At 35.7% G+C, this 22,148-nt stretch overlaps 1 protein-coding gene and 1 non-coding gene across 7 annotated transcripts in view; both read right to left on the bottom strand.

Moving 5' to 3' along the window:
- The window catches only part of LINGO2 (leucine rich repeat and Ig domain containing 2), a 1,558,843-nt gene that overhangs the window by 1,317,052 nt on the left and 219,643 nt on the right, over positions 1-22,148 (bottom strand). The gene's annotated exons all lie outside the window — the stretch shown is intronic.
- On the bottom strand, positions 20,728-20,853 carry LOC122737825. Its single transcript, XR_006354594.1, has one exon. It is a non-coding gene; the product is annotated as a U6atac minor spliceosomal RNA (small nuclear RNA).

Below are 22,148 nucleotides of genomic sequence, written 5' to 3'. Positions count from 1 at the left end.
AAAAAACAAAACAAAACAAAACAAACAAACAGAAACCTAAAGTTCCCTCTAAAGGGGTGACTGTAGCTTGGCAAAAATGACTTCTCATGTCCAATAATCAGAGATATCCCACCATATTGAATAATGGGAGTTTCACTGAATCCTTAGTGGACAATGTCTTACAAATTGCTTCTCGAATTTCTGTTCTTTTAAACTCATCTCAAAATCTGGTTCATCAAAGAAAGGTTCTAGTTTCAAATAACTTGTTTAACCTAGGATATCATTAAAATTTTTAACATACCTCTCTTTTGTATTTATTATTTTTTATTTTATTTCTATTTGTGTATGTATTATATGGGATAGGTACTAAACCTTTGTTTTCATTGTTATATGGAACTTCTAGGTGAGAAAAACTTCACTTACCCATGCCAGCCAGCATCTTCTCTGCAGCTTTCTATATTCTTAGAGAGTTGCACAGAACACTGAGAAATTAAGGGACTTACCCAGAAGCATACAATCAATATTTGTCAGAAAAAGTACTTGAACACAGGTTTTCATTGTATCCAGGCCTTGTATCCCCTATATTATGCTGTACCTCTCTAAATTGTATATTTCTCATAGACTGAAGGTTCCATGAGCCCTAATACTTTATCTTATCTAAAATTGATAATTCCTCCCCATCTAGTGTTGAATGAAATAAATGCTACTTAAGTATTTGTTGGTTTGAATTGAACTGAATCTCATAACTCTATTTGTGTTAGTATGTATGATCTATTTTGGCCCTGGCAAATATATTTGAAATGTGACTATAAAGTGGTTAGTGATTTGAATTCCACAAACCACAAAGGGATATTTATTTCATTGCTTAATAGACATACCACATTTCGGTTTGGGTTTTAAAATAGTATACACATTACCTGGACTCCCCAGTAACCTCTGTGAGGGTAGGAATAAGATCATCTTCTTTTGTATTTCCCAGAATACCTAATTAGCCCAGTGCTAGGCACAACTGAGATAATAAATATTGATTCAGTTACATATTACTCAAACACTGTCAGTGTTTATTTTTAGTCATATTATATATAGCAGTCTTTTTGTAAAACAGATTTTCCCAATGTAAATTCTCACAGTTTCAAAAAGAAATTCACTGAAATAATTGTATGTTACACAAAACACACTCAAAATTAGATGTTGAGATAAGACAGCATTATATTGCATGTACCTGAGTCTTAGGTTGATATGGAAAACATTGCAATAACAGAGATCAGGTGCTTTATACAGGTAATGAGTTTTTGATCCTAGGGAAACACATCAAGCCTAATGGGCTAACATGGATTAGTACTCAATTCATCCTGGCCCAGCATTATTGCTCTACTCTTTGATCTAGAGAGAAAGGTAGGCCTATGGGTACTGTCAGTGTCAGTGTCAATTATTTCTATGGAAAGATACCCCTTTAGTTAACAAATGTGTATTGAATTCTTTGTCAAATAGCCAAGCTTGGGAATGCTGCTTGTGTTTAGCAATTTTTCTTTTTTCAACTGCCATAAATTTAGACTTTTGAATTTAAGACAGGTGATGTTAAAAAGAGACTTTTGACCTTTTGAAGTTAACTAGTTCAACAGCTTGACTTGGATATTTGACTGTTACCTCACGTCAGGACAAGGGAGACATTTGGTCTATTTGCAGCTTAAAAGTTCAGCTACTTTTCTTTGATATTTGACTGTGATACCTCAGGCAAATTATTTAATCTCTTTAGGCTTTAGTTTCTTCATCTGTAAAATGAAAGGGCTGGACAAGGTAACCTTTAATTTCCTCTTAACTTTGTGTTGTTTTTTTTTCAGGCAGTTTACTCAAGTCACCTTATGTCAAAATAGCATTTGACCCAACCAATAGAGGAATGGATGCTTAATGCTTAATAGATATCTGCTTTGTTAACATGATTAACATTGTTAACATTAGTGGTAAATTAAGATATTATAGCCCAATTTCAGTATTGGTAAAGGGACTTAATTAACAGTGACATAGACTGCAAAAGGATCTCTGAACTTTACCTTAGGAAACACCTAAATTTTTTTCGTCTTTTTTTTCCTGCTTGTTTCTACTCAGCAATCATTTATTAAACACCTAATCTATGTAAGGCACTGGGGATATGAAGACAAAAGCAAGAATAAAAAAAGAAACATTTCATGCATCTCATATCTCAAAAGATGAACATGCATATCACTATTCCTGGCTACTTTCCTTCATTATCATTGAACTGGCATAACTTTTTATCATTCTGTAGAATTTCCTTAACTATTATTTCAAATGGAAATTCATCTGAATTGCACACTCTTCTTCAATGATTTATTTTGCCTTAATGTTTAAACTGGATGATTATCATTCTCAGACAAGGTCTTCCATTCTGTGTTCTCTAAATAACTTTTCCTGGTTAGACCTGTGTGGTGTTTTTCAGAAAACAAAATAAGATGAAAGATTCTAGAATTAGTTGTTGGTAGGATTTTAAAATATCACATACATTCTTATATTCCCTATTTTTCTTCATCTCCTGGCTTCTCTGATTTCCCTGACTTCCTTCAAGTCACACCTAAAAGCCTTCCATCTACAAGAACCCTTTCTCAATTCCTGTTTGTTGATTATTGATATTCCTGCTATTAATTATATTTATTATCCTGTATATGTTTTATTTGTATTAGCTGTTTGGTTAATGCTTTCTTCATTGGACTGTGAGCTCCTGGAGAGGAAGGAGTGTTTTGTTTTATTTTGTTTTGTTTCTTTCTTCGTCTCCTCAGAACTCCACAAAATGCCTGATTCATAGTAGAAAATCAATAAATGTTTGCTGAATGACTGACTGTATTTATGAAAAATTTTAAGGAAACCAGGGTCCCAGTGAGGATTTCCTTCTCTGATTATTGTAAACCCATCGAGTTATAGAATATTAGAGCTGGAATGGACATTGAAAATCATTTAGATTATTCTTTCCCATATCTATTTTACAGACAAGCAAATGAGTCTAAGGGAAGTTAAGTAATATGCCCATGGTCATATAACTAAGTGAATAGTTTAAACCCAGATCTTTTAATTCCCAGGCCAAAGTCCTTTCCAATATAGAACACTGAATTTGTTATCCCAGTCATTAGGGTCAGGGATGACATAGGATCATTGGAAACTGGAAGGGACAATGGAGTTCATTGAAGCCAACACCCTTATTTTATATATGAGGAAACTGAGATTCATAGAGGATAATTGACTTGTCCAACATCATATACCTACTAAGAATCTGAGGCAGGATTGGAACCCAGGTTTTCCTGAATCTAAGTTCCATACTCTATCCACAGTATCACACTATCTCTCATTTAGTATATTCTATGTTTCAGAGTCCTTTCTTCTAGTCTGTTTCTTTATCTCTATAGGTAATAGCCAGTTGTTTATCGATATTACTTCTGTAGAAATTTAGATGTAGACAGGCTTTCTGGTGTGTACAGTGGATGGAGTGCCAGGTCTGGAATCAAGAAGACCTGAGTTTAAATTCTGCCTCAGACATTTACTTGCTGGGTGACCCTGGGCAAGTCACTTAACCCTTTTTGCTTCAGTTCCTCATCTGTAAAATGAGCTAGAGAAGGAAAATGGCAGCTTGGTCATTTTGAAATTTATCGCAGGAGTTCAATTGGAACCCAGATGTACCCAGAAGGTAGTGATGAAAACCTCTTGACCTTCAACTGTTTCAAGCACCCCCACTCCCCAACAGCTATAACTTTTCAGTTTCAAGTCTCCCCCAATTCCCCTATAAAAGCATTTTTTTTACTCTGGCTGATTGAGGGACATGCCATAAATATGCTCCTCCCCAGGAGTTGAAGTTCAGACTTCTCCTGGATATGTGTCCTTGTGCCAAATAACAAAAGCTTTTACTTAAACTTTGATTGGATGATGTGTGCAAGTAATAGTTTGATAGAGGGATATTTCATATGCAGTTTCAAGATGTCATTACCCAACTGTTGAAAATTTGAGTTTACTCTTTGGGGAAGAAGTATAGTGGAGAGATCATCTAACTGATATTTGTCTGAAGCAAACAATGCAGGTCATGTGAATGTCAAGGTCTCTGACAGATGGTTCCAAATTTCAAGATAAGAATTTTGACTCATACTTCAATTTAGTTTTGCAGGCCCTGACTTCATGAGGCAGCTATGTGATATAGAGGATAGAGTGCTGGGCCTGAAATCAGGAAGACTGGAGTTCAAGTCATGAGACACTTATAAGTGCTATGACCACTTAACCACTGTTTGGATTAGTTTCCCCAACTGTTAAATGCAGATAATAATGGCACTTCAGGGTTGTGAGGATCAGATGAGATAATATTTGGAAAGCACTTAGCAAAGTGTCTGGCATGTGGAAGATTATATAAATACATATCCTCTCCCTGCTCATCCCTTTATTTATTTTTTTTTCTCTCTCTACTGTAGGTGAAAGAGTTCATGGAAACAGTTTATCATTTAATAGGTTCTTTTTGTTTGTTTTAAATATCTCTGTCAGCTTTATTTCATTGTTATGGGTACAAGTGCCCACAACAGAAGCTATTTGTGAGGTAGACTCCAGGTCATTAATCATTAAAATGAAGCATTATCAAGGCAGAAAAAGTTGGTAGTAGGGAAACAAATTGGAAATCTCAGCATCCTGGCTCTCTACTTATAGATACTTCATAGTATGTCCTTCAATTGCAAGTTGGTTACACTTTTGCTTACTTCAGCACTATAGCTTTACTCAAAAGTTTGATAGAATAACTGGCCTTCCATCTTATTCAAAAATATGATTAAGGTTAATTTGAAGTTCTTAATATGAATCCTTTTTTTTTGGTTGCTTTTTCTTTTCAGTATTATATGAAGTAGACAACTTAATTTTCCTCAGGTAGAGATCACAAACATTCTAAGCAGACAGCATTACAAAAGCCTATTTGACTACTAAATTGAAAAAAAAAAACATTTTTTTGAGGAAATAAATATGAAACATAAAGGACAACAGGAAGTGAAGGCATTTTACACAATTTACATATTCATTTTTTTAAATCAGAGGAAGTATAGTATTGAGGACAAAGAGGTAGCCTCAGAATCAGAAAGACAGATTCTTGTCATACCTCTAACACACATACAAATAGTGGATTTTTGGTTTTGAGGGAAATCTTAAATTCTCAACACTTCAGTCAAAAGCCCAAGTATATAAGTGACTGGACAACTGCTGATTTCCACTGTTAGAGGGGATTTCCTTACTAGGTAGTTCTTTATACTTGCTGTTGTTGTTGTTGTTATTGTTTGTCCTGTAACGATTGGAATGATACCACCTGCTGGAGACTTACTGTAGAAAAGCTCCGCCATGAGGTGAAGGTCTGTGAGGGCAAGACCATGTGTCTTTTCTTTGGTTTCAGGTAGTGACATTTGCTTGTGGGAGGAAGAAGGAGGAGTCTGGCACTCTGACTGTCTTTTGTGTGGACTCTGGCAGAGAGTGGAGATAGGAATGCTATCTCCCTTTAATAAATAGATGAATCAGGTCTTTCTCTTTCTCTTCACCAAATTCTTATTCTCCTTAATAAATGCTTAAAAGTCTAACTCTTGCTGAAGCTTATAATTTATTGGCGACCACTAATTATATATTTTAGATAGTTTAGCTAAAATTTTAGCACCTAACAATCCTTTGTTCTTGAAGAGCACCATGACATTGTGGAGGTGATGTCATGACTTGCAGTGAATTGGATTTAAATGAGGAATGGCTGTGTCTCACTCGCTTCTCCAGAGCCATCTGGGTCCAGTGGCAAGATATGGATGGGGACAACTGGAGACAGTCTCCTGATGAAGAGGGAGACCTTGGACTTTTGAAGCTTAGGTATTTCCCAGGTCTGTTTGCCTGGTAATGTCCATTCAATGATTAAAGCTAGGTAAGAAATAAGGCAAAGAATGACCCCCTTTACCTAGTCGAAATGGATGGATGGATGGATGGATGGATGAAAGAATAAATCTGTGAGGGGAAGATGACCCTCAAGTTTTCTCACCCCCCAAAAAATTATTGCTATTTACACTCACTCTGAGACATTAAGAGTCTAAACAATGGCCAAATGAGAATTGAGTTGGGACCTATTTTTAGCCAATCACCTCTGGATGGCATAGTCCTCTTCAGGAAGGAAGGACAAACAATAACAACAAGTTATTTATATTAATGAGAACATAGGTGAGCAGTGTAATCTCAGTCCCTACTTAGTCACAGGGTGGTGTCATTGGATTCCCAACAAGTAAGCACATGGAATATTGGAAGAGACAAGGATGTTCTGACCTCACACATGCCAGTGTTCCAAAGATCTTTCTGTTTTAAAGGAAATAACAAAGGTTAAGTTACCCTGGGATTGTTGCCAAACATAGCTAGTTTCTACTAATCCTAAATAATAATAATTATTTAGGATTTTAAGGTTATCATAGGACATTGATCCTATCAATGCTATGTTCTGCCATCTGAATAAAGGGGGTTATTGTCAATTTATGTCAATGTGTTTTTTTGGTTTTGTTTTTTTGGTTTTTGTGGGGTTTTTTTGTTTGTTTGTTTGTTTTTTACAAATGCCAGAACAAATGGTTGGATATTCAGGCTCATTAATGGGATGCCTGACAATGTTTGAATAAATTTCACTTGTTCAAAGCACAAACCACTAGCAGGGAAACTTTATGTCTCTTTTCAGAAGAAGTATAAAATTTGAAATTAGAGAGATACTAAACTTGATTTGGTCTTTCCTAAAGAATTCATAAACAATGAAAGTTTTTTGTTTGTTTGTCTGTTTTATTTTTTCCCCCACAACTGTGGTAGACTATAAGGAAAATAGCTTCATAGTTTGAATTTCAGAGGCCATAGGAAACAAATTTCCCTGTAGGTAGAACAAAGTACCTGTAGGTAGGAACAGCAACTTGGCACAATGTGAATGCTGGAACTAAAGTCAAGAAGACCTGGTTGTTTTCTGGGCTGAAAAACTCACTAGCTGTGTGAACCAGGGCAAGTCACTTAACGTCTTTGGGCATCAGTTTCCTTATCTGTAAATAGCACCTATATCATAGGGTTGTTTTGAGGATAGGAGATAATATTTGTAAAGCATTTTAAATGTACTTTTTGTAAATTCACAAATTTAAAGTGCTAGCTATTTTTATTAGTTGGATTAGATAACTACTTACAGATTTAATTTCAAGAGTTCCAGTAAAGAAAGATCATATTACTTAAAAGTACCCTTTCCCCATTATTGATCCTAGTATGGTATCTAAAATTCCCGATTCATTCCTTTGGAGACATGCACATTTAAAGGAGCTATTAAAATATAATGTTGACTGAGGACAATTATATTGAGGCATTATCAGTAACTCATTAACATTTTCCAACAAATTAATTTGGAGCACAAGACCCTGAATGTCCTAATGACATGGTATGAGAAAAAGGGGAAGGTTGAGAAAAGGTAAGGGCATGGGATGCATTCTGGAACTATTGTATACCACAATGGAAATTTCTAAGCAATAGTGAGTAAGGGAAAGCATGAAGGAACTCTGGGAAATTGGGAGAGGAGAGTTGAATCAGGGGGCTAAAATAAAATAAAAGAGGTGTAGTCACAGACATGCTGAAGAGCACAGAAGAAAACCTTCTATTTCATGATTTGGTTAGCATAGGCATTACATATTGAATTATCTTTATTTATATGTAGTTCTTGGGTTTTACACACATAGCCATTGGGATAAAACATGCTAGACAGATAGCTAGGAAGGAGACATGGCCAGCAGGAGGGGATCTCAAGGAGATTGAGGGAGAGAGGAAGAAAGCAATCAAGCAGAAGCACTTCCTGACATCCCCTTATGGCATTTGTTTTTGAAGGGACTCTCATAGCAGGTGGCAGATGATTTTCCCTGTGGGAAAGCCCAATAAACTTTTTTCAAAGAATAAAGAGATCTAGCTATAGGGAGAAGTCTAACAGCAAGGGATGGAGTTAAGACCCTACCCCCAGTGCCTAATTCTGCCTTGCTTAATAAAGCTATACTACCCTTAGGAAAGACTCCCAATGTGCTTGACATTGATGGCAATGACATTAATGTTGAAGTTCCACTTGGCATCAATGAGAAGTCTAACTTTGGATGCCACATACTGTGTAAATAAAGGAAATATTTTCTTTTTTTCAGTCAGCTCTCAAGTAGTGGCAACTGAGAAATGAAACATCAGTGTTATCTCTCATTGCTGCAAATGAAAATAAGAGAAAGAAGGATATATTTCAGCCTCAAAAGGAATTTTATTTTAAGAGGAGATGGGTCCCAAGTTCTAATGGAGTTTGTAGTTTATGTTTGTCACCTATTAACTAATTCTGTTGATTTTATTACCTCTGATTTAAAGCAACTAAATACTTATTACATTATTCCTTATGTTAGAAGTGAATAAATGAAGTCATATCCTGTGTAATATTGAAGAGTTTTCCTAGATTTTGTTGGGCCTAAAAATCATAATCTGATTGATTATCCCACCATAATTACTAGAAAAATAGAAGAGAAGAATTCCCATATGCAAAATGCTAGCTAAGTGTATAGGCTGTTCTCAAAGAGCTAGGGAGAATATGGCATTTACTTCAAAGGACCCTTTGGATTTGGATGATATGCTTGACTGAGAGTCTGAATGTTGAATAGGATCAAGTGCCCCAAGTAATCATTCTTTCTTAAGTTTATGCCTCCTATTTGTTCTCTAGTCTTGCCAAGACCTGATGTTCTACTTGGGTCTTAGATGTCTTCTTCCTTATGTTCTGTGAGCTTGTTGTGCCTTTGATCATCTCACTTCATTTTCTCTAATGAACATTCTCTCATTCTCTCTGTCTCTCTGTCAGTCTTTCCTTCTCTCTCTCTCTCTCTCCCTCTCTTCCCCCTGTTTCTCTCTCCCTCCCTCCCCCTCTCTCTTTTCTTTCTTTTTTTTTTTTGGTGAGGTAATTGTGGTTAAGTGACTTGCCCAGGGTCACACAACCAGTAAGTGTCAAGGGTCTGAGGCCGGATTTGAACTCAGGTCCTCCTGAATCCAGGGCTGGTGCTCTATCCACTGTATCACCTAGCTGCCCACCCCTCTCTTTTCTATATCCAGCCTTGTTGAGTACAAACACATTCCAATTTTACCCAACTTTAGAAGAGAATGGGACAAAGAAAAACAAAAACCTCTAAACTTGACTCTGCCACTCTCCCCAGATATCCTATATTTCTTCTCTACATGTATTGCCTATGATAATAGAACTCATTATCCACCCACCTAAAAGGCAAAAAAAACCCTCTTTTCCCCAAATTCCCTATTTCTGTCCAATTACTCAGGTTCATCAACTCAGAACCATCATCAAATATTCACTCTGCCATCCTGCCAATATCTAGTCACTTGTAAAATCCTGTTGATTTTATAATGTCTTTTGCCTCTGCTCCCTTGTTCCTATTCATTCTACAATTACTACTGAAACATTTTTACTTATCCCCTTATCTATTACATAAGTCTTTTCTATTGTCTGTAAGATAATAAACTTTTCTGTTTTACATATGAAATACTTTACAATCCAGCTCCAATTTATCTTTGCAAACTGATTTCACATTCCTACTTGCATTGTAGTGTAAAATCCAGGCAAAGGGACCTACTTACCTATCCCCTTACAGGATATCCAATTCTTCCCTCCATGACTTTGATTAGGCTACCTAATCTCCCTCCTTCATCCTCTAAATCCCACTCTTCTTTTTAAATGACTAGAATACTTCAAGTCTCAGCTCCAGTGAGAGCTCCTTTATAAGGACTATCTTGATACTCCTCCCAGTTATTAGTGACTCAAACAAATTACTCTGTATTTGCTTAGCTAACATTGTAGATTTATTTATCCATTCAATTCAGGAATTGTTTTCATTTTGTCTTTGTATCTTTTGCTCTCCATTCTATTCTACCCTTTGCTCAGATGATTTTTCTAAAGTGTAGAGCAAACCATGTTAACACCCCCTTCTCAATAAGCTTCAATTGCTCTCTGTTGCCTTTAGAATCAAATATAAATTCCTTTGTTATTTAACTCATCATAATTTAGCCCCTTCCTACCTTTCCATCCATATTTCTTCTCTCCTTACACACTCTACAATACATCTACAATGACCCTCTTGCAATTCCCTAAACATTACACTGTCTCAGTACCTTTGGATGGGCTGTATTCCAGGGCAAGAGCCTTATTCCCCTTCACCTCAGGCTTTTAGTTTCTACTGTCTAAAAAAAAGGTTTTTCTGATTTCTCATGGTTATAGTTCCTTCCCTTTTCAAATTATCTTCCATCTTCTCTGAATATGTCATATATACCTAAATGTTGACATGTCTCTCCCAATAAAATGTATTCTCCTGAGAAGGTCAGGGACTAATTTTACCTGTTTTTTTTTTCTTTTTTACTTCTTGAGCATAGCTTGTTGACTGACTAATTCACTAACGTAGTAGGTGATTAATGTGTATTAAGTTATTGTATTCAATTGCTTAAACCTCACATTCTTTCCTTGTTTTGCCCTGGCCATCTTTCTTACTGTGACCCTTACACCTCTGCATCTCAGAAATCAGCAAGAAATTTTTGTTCCAGTTTTGATATTTGTTTAAAAAACATATACCATAGACCTTGATGATTAGTAACTATGTAAATGTCATACTGGATTAATTCCTTGCTTTTGAATTCAATGAATTGTATTTATAAATGTTAGTTTTGCATTTTCTGGAAGCAGTCTTGAGCAGAACCTTTAATATCATCATTAAACCTTCCAGACCACTGGGAATAACTAGAGAATAGACATATAAAGATGAAATAAGAAATTCTCCAAGTGTTGCATTTACCAATGCATCTTTCCAACTCCAAAAACTGTTAGGCTATATGGGAAGTCAACTCCTAACCAGTAAAGATTATTATTTTTTAGCTAAGGGATAAAATTACTTGTTTAATCTGATTTAGTGTGATCATTATAGTAAGAATTTTGTAGATAGTTTACTGTTAAAAACATGAAAAGGCTCTCTAAAGTAAATGTAATAGCACATAAAGAGAGCAGTTTAAGTAATACCTCAACACTTTGAGAAAATGATTTTAGGTTTTCCAGAGGGATCAACAACAACAAAGGGAAAATCACACAAAGTCTGAAATTATAAAATACATTTCCTATTTTTTGAGGCAGAAAAATGATGTGATGCAACTTTAATTAGTGCAATCCATAAACCCAATTACCCATTCTTAAACACGAACCATTAAACACATAGCTCTTTGCTCCTTCTGGACTTTGGAGACAGAACAAAAATAAAAGCAAGTTTTTTCCTAGCCAATTACTTAGTGTAGTTTTAAAATGAAGTCATTCTGTCAAATTACATTTTAAAAATGCATATTACCAAGAAATTCTTTTAAGTTATAGAATAGGTAATAAAACTGTTTTTTTTTAATTCCATTACAAGAATGTCCAATAAATCTTTCTTTGGAGTTAAGCTAAAATTTTAATTTCAAAGACATATTACTCAAACATAAATATTGTCTTAGTTTTAAAACTTGATAAATCAAAATGAAAAATGACTTAAGCTTCTTTTCTTAGGTAATTTAGTCTGTTTTTTTTAAACATGGCATTTAATAACAAATTATGTTTTTTTCTATCAACTGCTCAAATTCTACTTTACATACATGGTGTGATGATTAAAAATATGACACACATACTTTCTGAGTAATTTAATCATTTTCTTAATAGGCTGGCATATTATTAATAAAAGGATGTTCATTTGGCTGTCTCAGAGGAAAGATCCTTAATAGCAGTAGGGTATTAGTTTATATACCCTCCTAACTGTAAGAAGACCATCATACAGCAATCAAATCCAGTTGGTTAACAACAATAATTCTAATTGATGGGATTGGAGGTGGGCTATATTAAAATGAAGTCTAGAGATCTATAACTCAGATCATTCATTCTCTCTTGACGATGTCTAATAATTTATCCTTATAAATGACAATTTGTCCCTTGGCAAAAGGGTGACATTGTCAAGAGAGGATGAAGTTATCACAATAGGTGGTCCTTCATCTGTTCTGCACCTAACCCCACCACAATCCAGATGCTAGGGGCATGCTCCATCCCTGTCCAGAAGGTTGGGGGAATACCCTAGAAGTATCTGATTAAAGTCCCACTCTAATCCTTAGTGGATTAAGCACTACCAGTTCCTTAACTGCACTGTTGTTTCCCATGGTTGTCTGCTCAGACTCTGGATCAGGTCTTCCATCTCAGAGGTTACCTAGCTTCTTGAGTAAGACTCTCCCTATGTTCTCCCTCTGTCCTTTCTCCATTCCTTCCTTCACCATTGTTGTTTGTATTTCATTCTTGAAGGGCATCATGACATTTGGGTGAAGTCATGACTTGCACTGAATCCAATTTAAGTGAGGGAGGGCTGTTCAAGGTCACCAATCTCACTCTCTCCTCCAAAGCCTTTTGGATCCAGTGGATTAGATATATATCAGGACAAAAGGAGATGGTCCCAGATGTTTTAAAGCAATTAAGGTTAAGCGACTTGCCCAGAATCACACAGCTAATAAGTGTCTGAAGTGAGATTTGTACTCAGGTCCTCTTGACTCCAGGGCCAGCACTTCATCCACTGTGCCACCTAGCTGTTTAACAACAGATTTCATTACCTGTTTCTGAAGTCTCTTTATACCTACCACCAGTCAGTGACAGTGGTATCGACTCACTGTTACTAAGACTTCTTGTGATGACTCTCAGAATCCCTTCCTGTCAGAATCTAATGAAACCAGTTAGAGAGTAACTGAATAAACTGAGTCCAAAACATGGCTATTCTCACTTTAAATTCATAAGCCACTGACCAAATTAAGACTAAATTTTCTGGCAGACAAATATCCAATGAAAGAATAGAACAGGGAAATACTGTCACCTGCTATCTTCTCTTGAAAAAAAGCAAAGGCTAGGTCACTGAATCTCATGCTTCATTTGTAAAGAATTCCTTTACTTTTAAGTTTATAAAATGCTCACCATGGCTTGGACTAGGACCCGTGGCAATCATTCCTTTACACACAACCTTCTGCAGTTGCTGAAGAGAGCAAGGTCTGAGAGTTCAAACCCCATGTCACAGTAAGAGGAAAATCTCCTTCAACAATGGTCTATGCCTATACCCCTAAAAATACCACTTGGGATTTTATGAATTAGAATGGGTGAGAATCCTTCAAGGCACTCTTTTTTTTTTTTTTGCGGGGCAATGGGGGTTAAGTGACTTCCCAAGGGTCACACAGGTAGTAAGTGTCAAGTGTCTGAGGCCAGATTTGAACTCAGGTACTCCTGAATCCAAGGCTGGTGCTTTATCCACTGCACCACCTAGCTGCCCCCAAGGCACTCTTTAAAAATTCAAATGCAATAAATATTTTGAGTCTTCAAATATCACAGGGCCTCCTCTTTGAGTTACATAACTACTCAAAACAAATAAACCAACAGAAAAGGCATAAACTGGAAGTGAAAAAACAAAGGAAAACGTGCACAAATACATGACTATGAGATTCAGTTTAAATTTAACCTATTAATTTAACCCATAACTTCATCTTCATTTTGGACAAGTTATGTGTTACAACAATGAACTCAGATTAAAATTTAATGGGAAAAGAATAAAATAGTATAAAATTTGGGAAAACTTGTAGTACTTTTAATGATCCCAAGCTGCTTTCTGACATTAAAACACATTTAAGGCCAATATATATCTTCCTAGTGATGTTATTTGACTATCTGTGATGGAAGTACACAACCTGTGAAGAATCAGAATTTCAAGTGATCCAAAGAGTAAGAGAAAAAAAGTATAGTGAGTATAAGTAAACTGAAAAATTACTAATTATGACATATTGCAGGAATTGTTTTAAATGGCATTATGAAATGCATGCATAGACAGAAATGAAATTTGGTATCAGGCCGGCCTAAGGATTGCATGGTTATACATGAAATATTAAAAGATCCAAGGAAAGATGAGTGAGTATATTAGGCAAATACTCTATGAAAGATTTATCGATGGACATGGAGAGAAATTGAACAAAATGAGAAGGCACAAAAGGCTTGTGACCTGAAGCATTAAAAGAAATGTCTACACTGTTGGATCAGAACCCATATGATCATAGGATCATAGGTTTGGAGCAAGGAGGCACCTCAAAGGTAGTCTAGTTCAAACTCCTTATTTTATAGAAATTGATGAAGCCTAAGGAGATTAAATGGCTTTTCCATGGTTACACAGATAATAAATATTAAAACTGGGATTCTACACTGGGTCCTCTGCCATAAAATTCTCTGTTCTACCACATTTTCCCGAATGAGCATCTAGTGTTTCATAACTTTGAATTTAACTGCCATAAATGCTTTTGTTTCATAATGATTTTGAGTTTGTGATATATCAGTGAACTTACTGTTTTATTGACAATCTAGGCCAATCTAGGCCAATCTTCTCAGTGACTATTCCAAACCACTGTTTGACCACTAGGCTTTCCCATGGATATTTTCTCTTCCTTTAGGTTTTCTTGTTCTCCTTCATACCTGTCTACCACTTCCTTCAGTTTCTTTTGCTAAAACATCCCTATCTGCCAACTCTTTAGCATATGTTTTGTCATTCTATATTCTGTTGCCTAGCTACACTTTTTTGATGATATGGTCAGCAAGTTATTTTCAAGTTATGAATGAATTCTTTAGCAGATGACTCTTGAATTATAATGGGAGCAAATGGGAGCTTTACTGGATACTCTCTATTCATCTCTTCCATTTTTATTGAGAGAGGGGGGGGGTGAGAGCAAGAGCGAGAAAATTATATATTGTCAACTGGCTGCTGTGATGTTTATGCCCTATTAACATCTCAGTGTGTCCCAAACACAACCTATTTTCTTCCATCCATCTGCACCTCCCCTAAACTTTCCAAACTCTGTTGGGGGCTTCAATATGCTCCCAATAACCTAGATTATTAACCTGAGGGATTACATCTGGTAGAAAGAGTTCATAAAGAACTATGTCAAAGGTTTGCAATATTGTACAAGAAGCAGCATCAAAAAACATTCCAGGGCATCTAGGTGGTGCAGTGGATAAAGTACCGACCCTTGATTCAGGAGTACCTGAGTTCAAATCTGGCCTCAGACACTTGACACTTACTAGCTGTGTGACCCTGGGCAAGTCACTTAACCCCAATTGCCTTACCAAAAATCCCCCCAAAAAACAACAAAAAAACAAAACCAAAAACAACATTCCAAAGAAAAATAAAAGCAAGACAGAAAAATGGTTATCAAATAAGGCTTTAAAAATAGCTGAGGAAAGAAGGAATGCAAAATGGAAAGGAGAAAGGGAAATATATACCAAACTAAATGCAGAATTCCAGAGAATAGTAAGGAGAGATAAGAAGGTTTTGTTAAATGCACGATGGGAAGAAATAGAAAAAACAAAACAATAGAATAGGAAAGACAAGCAATCTCTTTAAGAAAAATCGGGATATCAAGGGAACATTTCATACAAAAATAGGCATAAGAAAAGATAAAAATGGCAAGGACTTAACAGAAGTAGATGGGATTAAGAAGGGGTGGCAAGAATATAAAGAAGAACTATGCTAAAGAGATCTTAACATCACAGGCAATCATGATGGTGGGATCTATTGCCAGACATCCTGGAGAGTAAGTCAATGTTTGCCTTGGGAAGAATTCCATCTGAACTCTTTGAAATCCTAAAATATGATGCTGTCAAAGTGCTGACCCTCAATATGCCAGGAAATTTGGTAAAATCAACAGTGGCCACTGACTTGGATTAGTTCAGTTTATATCCCAAAGAATGTTCAAATTACTGAAAAGTTGCACCAATTTCATGCAGCAACAAGGTTAAGCTTATGTTTCTGCAAGCTAGGCTTCAGTAATATGTGAAGCAAGAATTATCAGAAGAGCAGACAGGTTGTCAAAGAGGCATAAGAACTAGAAAACAAATTGTTGGCACTCACTGAATTATGCAAAAAGCAAGGAAGTTCCAGGAAAATATCTACTTCTGGTTCATTGACTACAATAAGTGTGGCAAATTTTCTAAAAGAGCGGAACCATTTTATTTGTCTCCTGATGAAACTGTATATAGGCCAAGAAGCAACTTAGGACCCAGCAAAAAACAATTGATAGGTTTAAGTTTGGAAAAGGAGTATGACAAGGCTGCATATTGTCACTTTATTGACATAACTAATATGCAGAGTACATCATGAAGAATGTCAAGCTGGATGAATCAGAATTCAGAATTAAGGTTGTCAGGAGAAACATCAACAATCTCAGATATGAAGGCAATACTACTCTGATGGAAAAAAAAAAGTGAAGAAGAATTAAGAAGCCTCTTGTAGAGAGTGAAAGAGTTAAGTATAAAAGCTAGCTGGAAACTTAACATAAAAAAACAACAAAAAACAAACAAACAAACAAAAAACATAAGATCTTGGCAACTGGTCCCATCATTTCCTAGTAAATAGAAGGAGAAGAAATGGAAACAGAATCAGATTTTTCTGTTCTTGGTTTTAAAAGATTACTGCAAATGGCAACTGTAGCCATGAAATTAAAAGACCCTTGCCCCATGGAAGGTAAACTATAGCAAATCTGGACAGCACACTAAAAAGCAGAGAAATTACCTTGCTGCCAAAGGTCCATATAGTAAAAGCTATGGTTTTTCTAGTAGCAATGTATGACTCTGAGAGGTGGACTGGAAGGAAAGCAGAGTACAGCAGAAGAGACACTTGAATTGTGATACTAGAGAAGAATTTTCAGATTCCCCTGGACAGCAAGGATATCAAATTAGCAAATACTTAAAGAAATTATTTCCGACTATTCACTGGAAGGCCAAATACTGAACCTGATACTTAAATACTTTGACCAAAAAATGAGAAGACAGGACTGATAAAATTGGCAAATAAAACCCAGGTTTCTTGACTGTTACTTTCTTATATCCTAGGCTGATTTCCTGCTCATTACTGGATTCGGGAAAGTGAAAAACGTCATTCCAGTCAACCTCTTTATGTCTCTTCTCTCTTTTCTAACCATTTATTTCCTTCCTCCCTTATTCTTCATTCAACCTTCTTAGCATAATTTATCTACCTATTACCTCCATGTCAGCAGTTGAATGATGGTAGAATAAAGGTAGAAAAGAAGATTTCTAGTTCATTTCCCCTCACTTACATTGCTGCTTAAATGCTTTCTGGAAAAGTTCATTTAAGAAGACAACTGGAATATTGATTGATTGCCTAATATGCAAAAATATACCATGTTAGATGTTGTAACTGATATAAATATATATGATTGTTTGTCCTCCCTAAACTTATAATCTAGTAGATGAATAAAATGTGCATGCAAATGTTATTTCATTTATATCATCTTCAAGAAATCCTATTTATGTGCGCAGCTAGGTGGCACAGTGGATAGAGCACCGGCCCTGGAGTCAAGAGTACCTGAGTTCAAATCCGGCCTCAGACACTTAACACTTACTAGCTGTGTGACCCTGGGCAAGTCACTTAGTCACTTAATCCCAATTGCCTCACCAAAAAAAAAAATCCTATTTTGCAAGTTTTAGAATATATATATACATATTCCAGTAAAATATTAATTACAGAGTTATCTACCAAGAAGTCTAAAAGTAACTTTATGCTTGCATTTGTAGAAACATACCACCTAATACTAGAGAGATGACAATGAAGATCCCTTGGTATTTTATGCAGTGTTCCTAGAGTGTTCAAGTGCAAGAATGCTCCCCCAAGAACCACTGCTAATGAAAATGGATTCCTGAACCAAAATAGATGGCCATCCCTTGGGGAAATGGCTAAATGAGTTGGGGTATATAAATGTAATATAAAATTACCATGCTCTAAGAATCAAGGAATATGATGAATATAGGTAAACATTGGAAGACATATGAATTGATGTAAAATAAAGTGAACAGAAGCAGGAAAACAGCAGACACAATGACTGATACAAATGGAAAATGATATGAACAGCAACAGAATTGAAACTGAAGTCTGTGAAATTATATGACTATGCCTGGCCCCCCCAAAATATATATGTATAGCATATTACAGAAGTGCAAGGGAAGGATTATGGGTTTAGATGATTGCATATGTCAGATTTTCTTCAATGCCTTCATTAATTTTCCTAAATAACATTTTTTCCCTCTCTTTTAAAAATCATTACAATGGGATGCCTCTCTGGAAGGGGAGGTGGAAGCGAGGTATTGCAAAATGTAAGTGATGTGAAAAAATATATCAATACAATTAACTTTAAAAAAGAAATTCATTTCCTAAGCCCAAGATTCTTCCAGGTCAGACTATTTTATGATTACCTGATGAGTTTTTATCTGAAAGAGACCTTTGTATGCAACAATTTAAGGAGAAATTTTATTGGCTTTGCTTTGTTTATCTCCCATTGAAAATTACATGAAAGGCGAGTGAGTGGAAATGGTATAATGAATCAGAATTGACTTCAGTCACCTATCTCTATTAAGATTTTATCCCTAAATCAGACAAAGATAAGAACTCATATTTATATAACACTGTTCACATTATAAAAGGTAACCCTTAAGACAATCTTATAACATTGATGGTAATTTTATCATTGTTCCTATTTTACAATGAAAGAAGCAGAGGCTAAATGATTCACCCACTCACTCACAAGGTGACAAAGACAAAAAATTATCCCAGCTTTTCTGATGAACAGCCTTGTGCTTCTACTAAACCAGACTCCTTGTCTTATTGTAATTGTGTCTATGATTCTTTTTTGTTTTCTCTTCTTTTTTTTTCATTTTTTTCCCTTGCTCCTTTCCTTTAAATCCACTCTGGAAGTTTAATTTTAAAGTTGTTGGCTTAAGATTGTTTTTCAATGGAGATTTTTCTATAAAGGATGTCATTTCATTGATTCATCCACAGAAACAATGCACTTGCTCTCTATCTTTGTCTTAGTAAATACCATGTTGACTGTCAAATTGGAGTGAGAAAAATAGTGATACATGAAATGGTCACAGGGTAAGGAAAGATTCTTTACTCTTGGAGTTACTCCATGGAATAACATTTCATAGAAAATATTGTTTGGGCCATCTGAAACCATAAAAAATCTATTTGAGGGTGATTGTAAAAATCATTGTCATAATTCCAGGTCCAGCAATTATACCCACTTTTCCAGGCACAGCAATTATGTACACTTTACCTAAAATTCAACTTACAGTTTCAGTTTAGCCTGCTATTCATTGTTCAGTTCCCATTGTAAATTGCTACATAATTTTCTTTGGCAATATTATATAGCTATGCAACTGTTACTCAAAGGTAGCTGAACAGCTTTTTGAATTTAACAAGTTTGTAAGGTAATCTAAACTTCTAGCAGAAAAGCAAAACAAACTTAAATTATTATTTTATATTAATAATTACTTTGAGTATTAAATGGAAATTACCTTGTTTGTAAATATATAACAGTACCACCTAAGTAAAAGAAGATATGAAGAACTACAATTCAAATACCTTATTTAAAATTGTTTTTGTTGGGGCAGGTGGTGCAGTGGATAGAGTACTGGCCCTGGAGTAAGGAGGACCTGAGTTCAAATCCAGTCTCAGGCACTTTACACTTACTAGCTGTGTGACCCTAGGCAAGTCACTTAACTCCAATTGCCTCACCAAAAAAAAAAAAAATAGTGGTGGGGACACCATGATTGCAGCTAGGTGGTGCAGTGGATAGATTACTGGCCCTGGATTTGGGAGGACCTGAGTTCAATTCCGACCTCAGATACATGACACTTACTAGCTGTGTGACCCTGGGCAAGTAACTTACCCTCAATGCCCTACAAAAACAAATTATTTTGTTTCTTAAAATCCTTTCTCAGCATAACTGATACAAAACAATGTTTTTTGCACAGCAATACTGAAGATTTTCGTCAATGTTAATACCAGAACTCATGTTCTCTTCAAGCTAATATAATTTGAAGAGTCCCCTAGATACCTCTTTAAGCAATTAAGATAGAAATGGTCCTTGTATACTTTCCAATATGCAGGATGCATAAGTAATTAGAGAGCTGGTTTGTATATTCAAATAAATAAAACAGCATAGTCTATGTCTGTTTATTACAGTAGCAAAAAATAAACTCCATGCGTATTTTAACAACTTAGAGATTATGTATTTAAAAGGCTACAATTAAATCATTAGGCCTTATAGGTAGAATGGTATAGTAGAAAAACCTGCTTCTTTGGTACAGAAGGTCTGTTTGAATCCCAGGTTTAACACTTACAAAACTAGTTGTATGATACTGGACAAGTCACAAACAACTTTCTATGTGATAATCTATTTATCTTTGATATAGGCATAACAATGCTTAGACTGTCTTTTTATAATAAGAAATTTGTAACCTCTGTAAGGATATATAAATGTTAGGTAATATTGCCTTCTTAGCTTCCCCAGAATTGAATAGGAGTAAGAATGCAGCCTGGATGCAATTGGAAAATTTGCACAGCATTTTCTTTTTTTTTCTTTTCTTTTTTCTTTTCTTTTCTTTTCTTTCTTTCCTTCCTTCCTTCCTTCCTCCCATCCTTCCTTCTCTTTTCTTGTCTTGTCTTGTCTTTTTCAAGGCAATGAGGGTTAATTGACTTGTCCAGGGTCATACAGCTAGCGTCAAATGTCTGAGGTCAGATTTAAACTCAGGTCCTCCTGAATCCAGGGTCAGTGCTTTGTCCACTACGCCACCTAGCTGCCCCCACAGCATGGTTAGATGCCACAGAGTAGGTGGCAATACCTTAACAGTATATGTGTTGTAAAGGCCACTAGGACCTCTTCTATCCTTATCAAGGGGAGTGCTAACCGATCTCTCCTTTCGTACAACATGCACAGCATTACAATGAATGTAAACAAGCTTCTTCCTGAAATAGAAACCAACATTTTAAACATTAATAAATGATGCTATAATAGATTTGATTATGGAAAACTATAATCTCTGCAGAATTGAAATTTTTGGCCACTGAAAAGGTAATGGAAAGAAGGATGATGGATAAAAATAGGGTATATTATATAATCATGATCATAATAGTAAAAGTGGTAATAGTGATGATGATAGTAAACGGTAACATTCATGTAGCAATTTATTTTTTAAAAATTGCTTTTCATACCTGATCACATTTGAGCCTCACAATAACCCTGTAAAGTGGGCATCAATATTCGGCTCACTTTAAAAATGAGGAAACTGAGATTTGCAGAGGTCAAGTGACTTGCCTAGAGTCAAACAGCTTAGTGTCTGAGATAGGATTGCAGCTCATATCTTTCTGACTTCAGGCTCAGTATTATATTCAGTAAGTCATTTAGTAGTGCCCCAAAGTAGAAAATATACTGTGTAAGAATCAGAATAACAGATAGCATTAATCTTTTCCATGGATAGAAAAGAAGTATAGTGAGAACAGGGGATAGCTGGTAGACAGCCTGAATAACTCACTGATATTTATGCAATTTAAGAAATCTTGGGGCAGCTAGGTGGTGCAGTGGATAGAGCACCAGCCCTGGTGTCAGGAGTACCTGAGTTCAAATCCGGCCTCAGGCACATAACACTTACTAGCTGTGTGACCCTGGGCAAGTCACTTAACCCTAATTGCCTCACTAAAAAAAAAAAAGGAAAAGAAAAAAGAGAAATCTAGAAAAAGATTCACATGTATAAAAATATTTATAGCAGCACTTTGTGGTAGCAAAGAATTGGAAATTGAGCAGAGGCCCAGCAACTGGAGAATGGCTTAACAAGTTGTAGTATATGAATGTACTGGAATACTATTGTGCTATAAGACATAATAAGCAGGCAGATTTCAAAAAAGAACCTGGAAAGAATTAAGTGGACTGATGATGAGTGAAGTGACCAGAACCAAGAGAACATTGTACACAGTAATAGCAACATTGTATGATGATCAACTATAATACACTTAGCTCTTCTCAGCAATGCAATGATCCAAGACAATTCCAAAGGACTCATTATGGGAAATGCTTTCCACATCTAGAAAAAGAACTGTGTGAATATGAAGGCAGATTCAACCATACTATTTTACTTTTTTTCATTTTTTTCTTTCTTGAAGTTTTTTCCCTTTTGATTCTTCTTTCACAGCAATACTAATGTGGAAATATGTTTCATGCGATTGTACATA

The sequence above is a fragment of the Dromiciops gliroides genome, chromosome 1, assembly GCF_019393635.1.
Source record: "Dromiciops gliroides isolate mDroGli1 chromosome 1, mDroGli1.pri, whole genome shotgun sequence".
In the NCBI taxonomy this organism is placed as follows: domain Eukaryota; kingdom Metazoa; phylum Chordata; class Mammalia; order Microbiotheria; family Microbiotheriidae; genus Dromiciops; species Dromiciops gliroides.
The sequence above is the reverse complement of the archived record's forward strand: the minus strand, read 5'-3'. Positions and strand labels throughout refer to the sequence as shown.